Source organism: Falco naumanni, chromosome 1 (genome assembly GCF_017639655.2).
Source record: "Falco naumanni isolate bFalNau1 chromosome 1, bFalNau1.pat, whole genome shotgun sequence".
Taxonomy (NCBI): Eukaryota; Metazoa; Chordata; class Aves; order Falconiformes; family Falconidae; genus Falco; species Falco naumanni.
Window position 1 is genome coordinate 59,912,003 of NC_054054.1, and position 14,374 is coordinate 59,926,376.

At 35.6% G+C, this 14,374-nt stretch overlaps 1 protein-coding gene across 1 annotated transcript in view; it reads right to left on the bottom strand.

Moving 5' to 3' along the window:
- DLC1 (DLC1 Rho GTPase activating protein) overlaps nt 1-14,374 on the bottom strand; it is a 230,857-nt gene that overhangs the window by 153,389 nt on the left and 63,094 nt on the right. The window lies entirely within an intron of this gene.

Genomic DNA, 14,374 nt, shown 5'->3' on the forward strand with positions numbered 1-14,374 from the left:
TGAGTACATAGGCAAGGTATCACCAAGACATTTTCAAAAGTAATTCAGAAGTGTAAAACTTAGTAAAAACTGTTCAGCTACAGGGCTAATACAAGTAGATACAGCAACAGGGCTTCCTTTCCTGGACATCATCTTAGTCCTGGAGGTCACATAAGATGCAATTCACAGCATCTGGTGGCAGGTAGGTCCTTTGTATTTGTTCAGCTCAGCAGCTGTCTACTTCTGCCTTTAAATATCTAATTTTTTTTTAATTGTCCTTCTAGTAATTTTCAGAAATTATTGATTAGTGGCTCCATTAAGAAAATCATTTTGGACAATTAGATGTCTTCTTGAAGTGTACAATGGCTTCTAGGTACCCAGATACTCTGAATTTTTTAAAATAAATCTTATATCTCTATCTTTACTTAACATAAATCCTATGTGCTCTGTTTTCCCCTTCTTACAATTTTTGTATTTCCAAGAGATTATCCACAGGATGCGCTAAACAATGTGGGAAGCCTGTTAAAGACTTTTTTTCCTCTCCTAGGAATACAGAGGTCTCAAAACACTCTGAAATCCCTAAGCATGTCGAAACATCACTCAGCGTTGGCAACAGCAAAATTGGATCTTTCTTGAACTGCTTTTGTATTGGCAAAGCAGCAAAAGAAGAATTAGAAAAATTGCACATGACTTGTAGCAAAGTTCCACAATGAGCCAACATAGTTCAGCTTTAACAGTTTGGAAGTTGGATATAAAATTAGCTATATTACTCTGTTTTATTTTTACTATCTGCCCTATGCCTATCACCTCACTAATTCTCCAATGAGGTCTGAATTGCTGGACTTTTTGCTCATTCAACATATCAACCATGTGAATTTATTGTGAAAAAATCTCATTGTTTCTGTTCAGCTGAAAGGTCTATACTTAATTACACTTTTTCCTAGATAAACCTGACAATTGCAGCAAAGGCTGAATTTTAAATATTCTATCTCAAAGTTCCTCCAGGCTTTCAAGGAGATGTATCTTGACCAATCCAATCATTTAAGGTGCTTCGAAATTAATCACATTTTAAAGAAACAGTATAGTTAATCTCACATTTATCTAATCTTACATTTATTCACCAATACTCGTAAACTGTGTTGAACACTCCTAAGGCTATTCTACTGCAACATGATATATGCTGGACTGAGAGTATACAAATTTGTAAAGAGAGTGTAAGGATTCTGCAGCATCATGGACTGTTGAGACATTAATTCCATCATCTGCTCCTCTCCTTTCTCTGAAATGAAACTCTAATCAGTTTTCACACTGAAGTCTTCACTCTCAATGGCTTATATTTCCTCACTGGCTGCCTCTCATATGGGGTTTTTGTTCACCTGACAGACTGCTATGGAAGAATAAACTTCCCAGTCTAGTGCCATTCACACACAGACAACATTGTCTCTCAGAGTGTTAACCCAAAATTTCAGAGTTACTTTGGAAGACCAAAGGATCACTTTCCATCTTGAGCAGTACCCTGTTTGCCTTTCTGTATTCTGCATGGCAGTAAGTTAACTATTAATCTTTACGTAATGTGTGCAATATTATTTAATATACAATAATCATATTTCACTATTTATTGGGTTGTAGAATATAGGAAATGCCTTAAGTACCATTATAGGTTGCTTGGATTTTACTTCTTTTTTAAAATAAGGATAGTGCAAAAATGCCTTAAAGATGGTTCAGTAAGAGAAGGCAAATAGAACAAAATTTCAGAGTGCAAGCTATGTTTTAAGGAATAAAGAGACAAGCTAAAAACTTTGCTAATCTCTATGTTACAACACAGAAAGGTTCAAAGTACAGTAGTTAATCTGAAGGAAATAAAAAGGGGCAGCACACTGGAATGTACAGTTTCTAATTTTAGAAAGCCCAACAAACTAGAAGCCCATGCCATTCAATTAACAATTTACAACACCTTCATTGTATAATGCAGTGCAGAAAGTGGAAGGCTGTTTCATTTCTGTATTTCCAGACACGTGTCATTTCCAACCCCATATTTAATAGTGTGTAACTGCCTGAAGGGGAGAGATCAGAATGTGTGGCATGTCTCACTGAGAGGAATTTTTGTGCATTAAAAAACCCCAAACCAAGCTCTTTCAACTATTAAACACAGAGCTAACCAGATCCCTTGCTCCCTGCTCCCTGCTCCCACCCTGGTTTTGAAGACGGAAAGGAAAGGGAAGAAAAAAAGAGAGAAAAAGCACTGAGTGAGACATATCAGAGGGCTAGAAAAAGAGAGGGCAAAAGACAGGGAGAAAGAGAGCGCAGGAGCAAGAGAATTCCTTACAAGAGAGGCATATGTAAAGAACAAGAAGAAATGGTTTTGCATGATGTCACTCACAGCATGTCTGTGTCTGGAAAGTGCTTGAAAAGGCAGACATGGATTTCTTCCGTTCCAGTAATGCAAACTATTCATGCCACATTTTCAAACCATGTTCCAGGAGTAGAGAGTACTGTGTACAAGTCACGAAAGAAGATAATCTAGATATTTATTCACTACCAACAGGCTGATAATTTAGGTGTTGTAATTTCCTCTTTAAATTCAGAAACCAGTTTTTCCAACTTCTTCCTACTTTGCAATGTTCCCCCCCACCCCTGCATTTCTCTTCTTTCATCTCTCACCCCCTACAAGAAGCTGATGCAAGGGTTTTTTCCTCCTTCGTGTGCATGCTTCTGCTTTCCTGTGCTCTCCATCTACTGGTAGAGAGGTTAAACTGTTGTCACTACTCTTCTAACTCAAATTCTGTTTTCGTCCCCTCATTCTGTGTTCTCTTATTTGTCTTGGACTCAAGCCTGAAATTCTTTCTTAAATAAAGCACAGGAAATTCTCACCAAAAGGCATATTTACATATTACATTGTTTCTTTCCCCTTAATACAGCTTTTCTATCTTGAGGTTTTACATATTCCCTCTTCATCTAAATGCATATTATTTCAGATATCACAAATCCCCCCCCAAATCACATATCTGATAACACACTTAAAATAACCACAGATGCAAGTGGAGACGGATTCGTGGAAGCTGAATTCAGTACTAACAAGACTGACAACATAAACAACGATTATTAGTGATGTACTTGTCCCCCAAAGGCATTGGTCTTCAGCACATGGCCTGGAAAACATCTAATACCTATGTTTGCTATAAATGCTCGTATTTCTTCTACCTTGGTCAAGCCGCAGGTAGACATGTTGTCCAGCTGCATGTAAGAAGTGAACTAATTCAAATGCTTCTAGGGACAGGCAAAACCATGCCAGTGATCTTGCCTGGACTGATTTGGTGAAAGACAGGCATGGATGGACCATGGGGAAGACAAAGTGGATACAGATTTGGAGCAGGGTGGATACAGATTTGGTGTTAATAACTTTCCTGACTTTAATGCAAGATGCAAATCAGGAATAAAAGTCAGAAAGGTGGAAAAGTAAAAGAAAATCAAAGAAAAAGAGGAGAAAATAAAAAAAAAAGAGAAAAGGAGAAAGCAAAAAAAGAAAGAAGAAACAACAACAAAAAAACCCTATCAAAAAGTAAAAAAGAAGAAACAGAAAAGACCACCACTTTAAAGATTCAGGAGCATAATGAAGCTAAATTAAAGCATAATTTTAAAATCATTCTGCTCTTTCCTGTTTTTATATATACAGTTCTTCCAAAAGGCATTCAAATTCCGTAACATCTCAACATGGGCCGAAGTCCCATCAAGCACCAAACTTTTGGTTATTAATATTAGGAGATTAGTTGAAAACAATTTTACAGTAAGTAATGCTACTTTATAATAAACAGAACAGGTCCAGTTCTGTCAGGACAACATTTTTAATATCAGTTTAAATAGTCACTAATAGTTATGACTTTGGAGATTAGCACAGGGGCTGCTCAAAGCAGTAGTTTTCTTGATAGTTTTTAAGCAGCTCAGATGTGATCACTATACTTGCAACCATAGTGCATCTCACCTGCTCTGCATGACAATAGTAAGCATGGGACAGCTGTGTGATCTGAATCCCCTCCTTGTATGAATGTCACACAGAGGAGAAAGCAAGCAGTATTGCCTGGGACAGAACCACACCCCTAAACCAGCATTTTGTTACATATAAACTCCTGGGATGACACTATTTTCTCCATCTTCAAACCACTCTGACCTTTTCCTTCTCTTGAATTGCTAAGGGAGAAGGTAAGGGTCTTGTGACACTCAGTCACAACACAATTGTCATTCTGTGCTATTTAGTTTGACTGCTTCTCTCCCAGTGGTCTGATTCCTAGCAAGATGTAATATCAGACTCAAAGTCTGATAAAGAAACAATGGATTTCTTCATCTTTGGATATCATATCAAATCTATGGATATCAAAGATATCATCTTTGGATAACATGGAGTTATCCAAAACCAAAACTGAAGTTGCCTTTGGCAAATTACAAGTTAACCAACAATTCAGCATCTAACAACAATTTATCCTAGCCGAAAATCTTGTGCAGCACTTTTGGACTGAATAAAGTTGCAGCCTTTTGTCACCTATTGGTCTACTGATAAAAAGTTCAAGTTTTTTCACAGCTTTAAAGACCCTTCGTCCCAGTTCCCAGAAAATCTGCAACCTAGCTTTCTGCAGCAAGTCTCCAAGCAGCCCTCTGCCTTTCCACTCCTTTATACTATCCAGCAAGGCGACCTACTTGCCCTTTCTGAAATCCTCTTTCCTATCTTCTGGAGATTTCAAGATATCTCATTAAGTTATTAGTGAACAGGATGGAAACATCCACAAATCTATGAATATTTCTATTTCAATGTTGTTTATTAAAGGCTTTTAAGCAGAATATATTCTGTTAATTTCAGCACAGCAAGATGCTCTTCAACACTATATTGAGGACTTCATTAAAAATCCTGACGCTAATCTTCTGCATACGGTGAAATTTATCCCCTAACATATCTTCTAATTATTTCCTTTCAAAGAGACAGAATTCTAAAAATGGTGAGATGTACAGATGTAATAACTGTTGCAATGTATCTCAGTACAATTTTAACAGGAGAATTCAGATTCCGTCTTTTCAAGTTTCCCAGTAATTTTTGGCATTTGTTGCTTGCTCTGAAATGCTCTGTCAGACATGAAACAGAAAAGGCATGCGTCACTAGGTCAAGTTATATTGAGATAATACTCTATGCAAGAAAATAAGCTTCCACAGAAGAGAAATAGCCCGTGTAAGGGTTTCCATGTCCAGTTGTCTATGGTTCAGAGCATGTCTGTGATGTATTGGATCAATGTAGACTATTTTCCCCTCTCCAAGACGACCTGCAGTAGATTAGAGGATGTGTATAAAAACATGGCAGTCCCAATGGCAACTCTAGGGCATTAATGTACTGCAAACAACAGGCCCAACAGAAAAGGCCAGCAAACTGTGGCTCTTGAGTCAAATGCAACTCCTGCTTTAGGATTTCATCATGTGACTGACAGTAAGACCGTAATGATAACAGATGGAAGAGTCTATCTGCTGCTTTGATGGGTCATAAACTTTTTCCCAAAAGAAGTCTAAACACTTTTTGAGATCAATTTACTTTTACCTTCAAAAATATCAGTAAGTTCCACAGATTTAACCTTTAAAAAAGGTTGTCCTTTGTTTGTAAGAAGTAGTGATTACTTTCTATGTACCTCACCTATACCAATCACCATCTCCTGCAGTGATCTCTTTTGCAAGTGTTGGCTCATACCAAAACTAATGCAACTCAATTCAGATGCATACACCTCTGCATTAGAGCAATTTAAACAATACAACAAAAATGTATTAATAAAACTACTTAGTGGACTTTGTTTTTCTTCAGGGGAAATAAATTATTTACTCCATTGGCTTTAAAATGAGTTTACATCTTTTGAAGCAATTTTCCACTCACAGGCTTCTGACAGTGATTTAAAAGTTTTGCTCATCTTTGCTCATGCGTGCGACTATAATTCAGAGCTGGATTATGGGATTCAAATTCTTCAATGTAGAGATGCACTATATGGATTACAAATTGAAAGAGAAAATTTACAAAGTATTTTTAAAAAATCCCCACAATGACATAAATGTCATGTAAGCTTTTCTTGGCAGGTGCTGAAAAAGTGAAAATTTCATACTGACATCCAGTTAAACATATTTAAGTTACTTCAAGAAAAAAAGGGGAAACTTGGTAAGGATTCAACTCAGTCCACATGGAAGAGCACAGAAGAGAGACTATCACTAAACTTATCGGGCAATAAAACTGGAGAATGAATAGGAACATTTCAGGTGGTGTCTCACAATTAGAACATATTGCCATGCAAAGCAAAGCCCAGCAAACTCAACCAACTCATAACTTCAGGAGTTGTTTAAGTAAAGGAAGACATTGATATTCTGTTATTCTATCAAACCTACCATTTCTGAATGGCTAGAGAAACTGAGCCTTGTCCTAGTGATTTCATATAAAAGAAAGATTTACTTATGAAGAACAATATTTTTTTATAAGCTTTAACATTTCTTTAAGTGTAAATACATTGAAATTTACATGGCTGCATCTCTGTCCTCAACACACTGCTAGTCTGCAAAATCAGCCTATGGTTAATAATACGGAACACTCAACACAGTGGCAATGCAAGCTCGTCTAAATTTTGCTGTTCGCTATGTTTTGAAACTTCTTTAGGCTCTTTATCTTAAACTAAGGGAATGTCAGTGTCCACCCACTGTTTCCATCACCATAATATTTAAGCTAACACTTTAACCTAATAGTTACAAATAGCTTTTAGAAGAAGTTATTAATTATAACTTTCACCTGGAATGTGCTAGCACATGAGATAGTATATGGATATCCACCAGCCACTGGAGGAAGACAAGGCACCTGGCAGTAAGGGTGTCATCATGAGAGGCAACTATTTGATTGAAAGGGGCACAAATAACTGAACTGGTTATATAATTTATCCATGTATAGTAGACAAACTGATTTCTTTTCCACTTGCAAATTGATGTCTGCATATTTCTTTTATTTCACAATATAAACAATATTTTGGGAACAACAGGGTAGTCAATAGGTGCCTTATAAATGTTTGCTTATACTTTTTTTTTTTTTCAGTCAAATCATCTGATTATCAAAGTCAGAATGTGCCATTTTTCAATACTGACTGAAAAATAGACTAATAATTAAACTGATTTATTTATGTGTAGAATCATTTTCTTAGATATTACATAGAACAGTCATTCCCCCAAAGCCCAAGTCAGTAATCTATCACATGAATCTTCACTAATACCAATTTTCAAATAGCAAGGACTGAACTATGTAATTCAGAATAAGGAGCTATACTCACAAATACTTTTTACAATACTTAAGTCATATTATTTATTCAATTTTGCATCAAAAGGTATATTTCTTATTAAAAATAATGGTAAATTTACTTAAAAGTAATATTCAAACTTCACAATTTTTCCTTAAAGTTTTTGCTAATGTCTAGCTCACTCCTAGAACAAGCCTCAGCTCCTGCCTAGACTATCCTAGGATGTATAACCATAAACCAGAGGGAGAATTGTAAGTTGGTGAGGTGGTGTACTTTGGCTATCACAGTCATTAATTTTGAAAAAGTACTGAATTCCACAAGAAATGTTCTGAATAATTGATTTTTTATTACTTGTATGGTTTTCCAGAACTTCTTTATTCATAAGCTAAATAGAAAATGTCTTTCCCCCGCCATAGTTTCACAGTAATTTAGAATATCAGCCTAAACTCCTGCATTTCACATTTCAGCTCTTAGGATATGCCTCTACTTGAGACACCTTCTTTGCTGAAATTCAGCCTATTATCATCTTTATGCAGTAGCTTCACACGTTTTTCAGACCACAGTACCTGACAGTGCTGAAGTCACAATGATATCTTACTGGTACATTGACAATTGATGCATAGAACTGACTCTCTTGACTTTTGTATGATGGGGCACTAGCAATTCTTCTAGGCATCACACATCTGTTTGGACCTGTAGGATGTATGACTCATTTATATCATCAGCCTGAATGCAAACTCAGGCTGCCCTGTGGTGAATGTCTACATGACCATTACTCATTAATCAATGCAGCATGAGTCAACTCCTTGAATACAGTCATAGTGGTCATGAAGGAACCTTTCTGATGCTTGGGAAAGGTCACTTATGATTTTTCTGTATATATTTTTTAAGACACCAGAAGCATGGCATTGGGAGAAATATTCTGTGTCCTTGCGGTAAATCATTCTGATCATTAAACCTTTTAACTATGACACAAGGCCATAATTCTGCAAAAAGCATATCCACCTACTCATGCATGTAACACTTCTGACATGCACAGTCGTGTTGATTTAAACAGAATTATTCCTGTGAGAAAATGCATTTAACTGATTGAAGAATGAGGTTTAAAAAACGCAAACTAAATGGAAGCTGAAATTTTAAATTGTATGAGTTTGTATGGTTCTTAGAGAACCTGGAAAGCTCTCTTTCTCTGCATCTGCTCATGATCATTTAAAAATGATTTCCTGATATTAAGCCCTGAGTATTTAAATTTAAGCTACATTGAAAGGTATTGGTGCTGAGAGCAACAGAATAAAATTCCTCCAGTCACAGATTTCAGGTTTCATTTCTCAGATGTATGGCAGTACTAATAAGCACAATGCTGATGTACAAGAACACAACAGATTTGATTTGAAGTTTGACCTGCAGTGAAGAAATAGTAGTGCAAAACACGGGTTGCCCTCCTTTCTGAGAGTTTTGGAATTGTCTTGCCCAGGCCTAAATGCAAACAGGATGTCAGAGAGCAGCTTTTACATTTCCTACCACAATAACATTCCTTTTTGTGACTAAAAATGATAATTTCCTCAGCTTTTTTTGCTCATACAGAAAAGATGCAAGATATGTTTAGAGGTCTAGGCTGTTCTGAAAAATTTTGACCTCTTAGACCATTAGAGTGTAGGTGGACAGAACCATAACACATTAGACTGTAACATATTTAAGCATGATAACTTTAAACAAAAATACACCCTTGCTCAAAATTTTCTACTGAACTACTTCAATATTGGCAACCTTAGGTATGATTATTAACTTACTGTGAATTTTTCTTACAGAGATTTTTTTTCCTATTCTCAGACACAAGAGGCTTGTATAAAATGAGAAAAAATGAAAACCACTCTGGATTTTTCAAAACAGAGACTGTCTTCCAGGGAGGCTGTGCAATGTTCAGTATTTTTTCCTCCCAGTCGGGTCCACTTTAAGCAATAAGCAACATGCCAAGGGGAACCATAACACTCCAGTATAAGAGACTTACTGCTCTCAAACCCACATGCCTCCTATGGTAGTACACATGCAGTTGAGATGTTATGTTGTGTCAGTAATTATGTAGCTGGCTGAAAAGAGGATATGATTTTTATGAATACCAGAACTTAATGTACAAATAAATTATTGCATGTGTGGATATAAAATGAGGAATTCCTAATATAAAACTTACAGTTCAAAGGATTAATCTAAAAAGCTTCCAAACATCTTAAATCCATTAAGAGCCGCATTTTTCCTCCATTATTATAAAATCAATTCTTTTTAAGGCTAATTGGAATTTTTTTAACATCTCTAAAAATAGCCTATCCTTTATAATTTCCACTAAAACTTCATTCCCACAGAAAAATGTCAACCTTTAGTCTATCATATCTTACAAATATTTAGAATACATCTGTACATGACAAAGATTTTTTCCTTTTTTTGTGTGTTTGTTTTGTGGTTTTTTTTTTTTTTTTTTTTGGTAAAGACGACAAGTCTGTGTGTTCAATTATGAAATGTTCTAATTGGCACGACTGCCTGACATGGTGTAAATACCCGATGTCCCCCATCCAATGCCCTTCATTTACAACCGCGAGGCAGCAGATGGCAGTACGTAGTGAAAAGATGTACTTAACGTTAGAAAGAGTACAATTAGCAATGTTACTGCTGAATAGTCACAAACTTTTGCTTCCTTTTATAAAAACAGTTATCGTATGTAACCAGACACAAACTTCTGCTTCTTTTTATAAAAACAGTTATCGTATGTAACCAGACTCATACAGTGTCGAAGAATAGTGTCAGCAACTCTACAGAAAGGAGGAAAACATGAGAAAAAAAACACCTGTATATAAGCATAGCTGCTATAAACAAGTTGCAAGAAGAGACAAAAATGTAAATGCACAACTTGACATCTTGGAAAGCTTTACAAGTCTTCAAGCTGAGCACTTCACAACCTGGGCGTTTATTTAGATTCCTAATGCTGTGTTGGGATTGAAGCTGGAAACAAAAGTGGACAGCCCAAATAATACATGTATTTCCTGGACTATACTGCAGCTGTATAAAATGGCACACCTTTCATTGCACTGTGAATTTCCATACACTTTGGTCACTCAGGAATCAATACTGAGGGACAGAGAGGGAGAGAGAGGGGGGTTGAGAAAGAGAGAGAGAGAGATTGAGAGAGACTGTCCCTGACCACAGCAGTACTCTTGAAGTTGTCGTAACTGGATTCAGCAGTTTTGGTTCAAGTTCTATGAGGAGCTTACTTTCATTGCAAAAAAGCGTTCACCTTTAAGATTTATGGTGCTTAAAAGACTTCACAGAACAAAAAGCACCTCTGCCATTTGCAGTTTGCTGATTCTTTCATTTGAGAAAAAAAAATACACTTGTGATTAACATAGGAAGTTATACTTCAAAGAGAATACGGATTCCTTTGGGGAATAAGCTGAAGTCAAAGAAAAATTTTGTGAATTCATAAAAGAAACACAGCATAATCCTGCTGTTATTTACTACATGACAGGCAAATGTAGCTTCATGGCAATTTATGTGTTGAAAAAAATACTTCTTGTAGGGTGAAAAAACAGGCTGTTAGAATTCAAATGAAAATGTGACTGTGTTAAAATTTACTTTCATAATTAATTGTCTTACTCTGTTTTCAAAACCCCCTTTTTAAAAACATAGATATGAAAGGCAATTCTAGCTTAATCTACATGGTCAGGTCCTGAGAAGTCTTCTCTGATCTTCTATTTGTTTCATAGTAAGAGTCTTTCTCCCTAATGTTTATCAGAATAACTTCCAGTTTTCCCTGAATGAGTAAAATAAGAATTCAAGGAACATCATAATAGCAGCAAAATTTAGAAAAATGATGAGGACTTTAATAAATATGTAAACATAAAATAAAGGTATGAGTGACCAACCTTTCAAGTGGCATTACCCACTGTGGAAAATTTGCACAAATTCTTTGACATATTCTGTGTGTGTTTGCACTCCTCATAGTTCATTGAATTTACTATAAAACATAATGTAGTAGGAAATTTAAACATGTCAAAAGTTGCTGATATACTTTATGAGTAAGTAATTCTGAAATCAAGAGTTCCTTGTTCTTACCGTAAATTTTAGCTTCTTTCATAAGTTAAAAAAACAGTATAGTAAAGTAGCAAGAAACTTGAACTCTATTTCTTAATCTACAAATCTATAGGTTATTCTTCACAGAATGATTTGACTTTCTCTAAACAGCTGAATTTTAAAACATAGTATAAATCAAAAGCATATATGAAAGGCTAAATTATTTTAGTACCTAAAAATGAAAAGTTTGCAAAACTGTCCTCTAAGTAATGCAACCTTTTGTCCCAGTTGAGTAACAATGCTTGTGAAGGTGGACTCCTGAGCTCATCTAGGGCTTCACTGAAATTGGTAACTGCACCTGAATCCCATTCTAGTGCATAGCCAGACTAGGTCATTTTGCACTTGCAGGCATAACTGGTGCCTAAAATCACTTTGAGAAATGAATGCATTTTAAATGAGTCATTACAGTTAATTTGAAAAACAATCTTCTCCTAGATACCAGCTCTTCTGGTGATAATAGATTTCTGATCACCTTTGCACAGCATGATTAAAGATGTCCAGCTTTCTAAGTTGGACACTGCTGAAGCAAGAGTGATAGGACTGCCAAGAAAAACATTAGAAAATAATCATGGCTGATTTTTTTTCACCTGAACAGAAAATAGATAGGCTTTACAGAGCAGATGTTCAAGGACAAAAATTTGGCCACAATTTTTAGGCTTTAGTTGCTATTGTACTTTAGCCAAGTTTTTATATTTAGGAAAAAAAGAAAAGAAAATGATAATTGATCCAAGCTTTCCACTTTCCTTAACTAGTTAGCTTTTAATTGGGTGCTGGAGAAGGCTGTTGTAACTTACCTTTTGTTATTAAGAAACATTTTAAATTCTGTAGCCCCATGTTGTTTTTATAATAATCAAGTCAAAATTTAAAAGAAATTATTTCTGGTCTTTATTGTTGAACAAGGTTATAAGTATCCAGATGTGTGGCATTAGTTTGTTGAAGGTAACGACACGCAGGATATTTACATTCCTTGCTCTCCAAATCCAGACCAGACAATCCCATTTTCCAGTCTTTCTCATGACCACTGGGGCAAAAGCCTGTTGATTTAATATATTTTTAAGCTGATTTCAACTCTCATGTGATTAATGCTTGCCAAGTGTATATCCTCAAGTGTTAATATTAAAAAATCCTTGTCTGTTTTGGAGACTAGTGAATAAAACCCCAGAACATAGAGATGTGCTATTTATAGAAGCATGAACATTCTTTACTTTCTAAACATAAGCAATATAAAGATACCAAAAATATTTCTTACTACCCAATCCTGAATTATGAAGGAAATGTACCTGTTCATGTGAATTCTGATTTCACAAGCACTGTCCATTTGTGCACCTTGCCGAACGTACATTTTGAGGTAGTCATTATACTGTGGACTAAACACTCTAATCATCACATTATGCTATTTCATCCTGACCATGAAATGTAACAGTGGCATCCTAAATTTAGGATGAACGATATTCAACTGTGTACTTCTCATAAGCCCAAAACACCATGTACATCTGCCTATCAAAAGCTTTCACGTTGCACCCGGCAGAATCATAGAGAAACCTTTCTACAGAAACACCTTTCTACAGTGCTCTGGGGACAATCCTATTCTTCCTTATGCCTCTGTTCTGTAAGGAGTACTCTGTATGCATGTGCATGTACGTGTATGCTCGTATGTGTGTGTACTTTACACAGGCGTTCATACTGACAAGAATGGATTTGGCTATCCATAAGTGAACTTTTGTAAAGTGTTAAATAACTTGTGTATGTAAATACATCTGCAACCCAATTTTCTTTAAAAGAGTATCTATCATTAATTTGCAAACAAAATCATAAATGATACTGAATTTTAAATACAAATCTGAATACCTCTGCTACCAGAAATCTTGTTTAACATTTCATAAAATCTGCCCATGGAAATTTAAAATGTCCTGATTTTCTGTAAGCCTATGAGTGAATTATCAAACTGGGATTATCAAACCAAATTCTGCTTATGGATGTTCCAGCACTTTGTGACATTGTTAGAACCTTTTTGGTTTAAATTCATACAAAGCTCTATTAACATGAATGGACAGTTTGTCTGTACACAAATTTCCTATCTCTAAGATAACATCTTATGTAGTTAATCTATTTTACAAGTTCTTTATCATGGACTAGATTTTAACCGATATCTCTGCCTTATTATTCCTATCCTCCCAAATTGCACACAATGTCATGTTTTAATTGTACAGTCTGATTCTAATGCAATCAACAGTTTGCTGTAGTTTGTTTAAAAATATCACATAACATTCTATAATGTAGCGAATTGCCATTGTACTCCTGTTTACATATTATTAATAAACACACAAAAAAAAGTTGTCCTTGGAGACTAAGCATCTGGAATCCTTGAAGATCTGCAGTTGCAAACACCAAAAAGGAAGCACAAACCTTGAAACAATCCATTATCATTAAAAAGTAGCTTGCTGAATTTCCAGTGCAGAATAAATTTATTCCTACATCAGCTAGTCTGACAAAACAAAAACAAAAACCCCAAAAACAACAAAAAAACCCCAAAACACAACTATGAGTAGAGTGTTCCTTGAAGATAAAACACTGCACTTGTTCTGGGCAGTGTTTCAAGGACATGCCATTCAATATACCATTTACAAAAATTCATTCTGGGTAGAGCTGAACACTAAACGTGACAAGAAGAGCACAGGAACTTCTTTTCTACTAATATGGATTTGCAGTCAAGCACCTAGCAGCAGATGAAAAATCAGGGGTAAAGATATACAAGGGTAAGACTGAAGGGATATTTTCTCCTAGTGTGTTTCAAGAAAATGCTTTCAAATAAAGTTTGACTGCAGGTAGGCAAACAGGCTGAAGTTTTGAATAGTTGAAACTACAGCACACATTAGCAGTCAGTTTGTGATCAGAAGGGTACACAGTCAATCTGAAAGCCCAAAGCCAAAAGGAATAAAAAAATATCTGACAGGATCTTGTTTTTCCTAATATGCAGATCTACATTC